Here is a 681-nt window from a genome sequence, read left to right as displayed (position 1 = left end):
CCCCCCCACAGCCCACATTCACACCCCACACATACACACACCCCACACTCATACCCCTCCACACCCTACACTCACACCACACTCACACATACACCGTACCACACCCACACCCCCCTATACCCCACACTCACACCACACTCACACATACACCGTACCACACCCACACCCCCTACACCCCACACTCACACCACACACACACACACACACACACACTGTACCACACACACACATCCACACACCGTACCACACACATCCACACACACACTGTACCACACCCCACACACACACCCCACACTCACACNCACCATACCACACACATCCACACACACACCGTACCACATACACACACACACACACACACACACACAGACAACACACAGAGAACACACCCCATACTCACACCACACATATACACACCCACACGGCGGTAGGTTTGGGGCAGGCTGACCGGGCCTGAGACCTCACCGCCCCCCGGCTGTGCGTCCCTGGGTTAGTCACTGTCTCCGTGGGTACATGATGCGGTGGGAATGCCAGGAGGTGCTGCGCGTAGGGCGAGCTCAGCAGACGTACCCAGAGGCGGGCACACGGCCTGGCCTATCGTCTGGGCTCAGTGAGGGACACTCCTGGCCCTCTCTCGGCGGGGATGGGGTGGGGGTGGTCATCCCTCCTCAGAAACCAAGA

At 59.3% G+C, this 681-nt stretch overlaps 1 protein-coding gene across 1 annotated transcript in view; it reads left to right on the top strand.

Moving 5' to 3' along the window:
• The window catches only part of NLRC5 (NLR family CARD domain containing 5), an 85,017-nt gene that overhangs the window by 67,848 nt on the left and 16,488 nt on the right, over positions 1 to 681 (top strand). The gene's annotated exons all lie outside the window — the stretch shown is intronic.

This window comes from Crocuta crocuta, unplaced genomic scaffold (assembly GCF_008692635.1).
Source record: "Crocuta crocuta isolate KB4526 unplaced genomic scaffold, BGI_CrCroc_1.0 scaffold124, whole genome shotgun sequence".
Classification (NCBI taxonomy): Eukaryota; Metazoa; Chordata; class Mammalia; order Carnivora; family Hyaenidae; genus Crocuta; species Crocuta crocuta.
The sequence above is the reverse complement of the archived record's forward strand: the minus strand, read 5'-3'. Positions and strand labels throughout refer to the sequence as shown.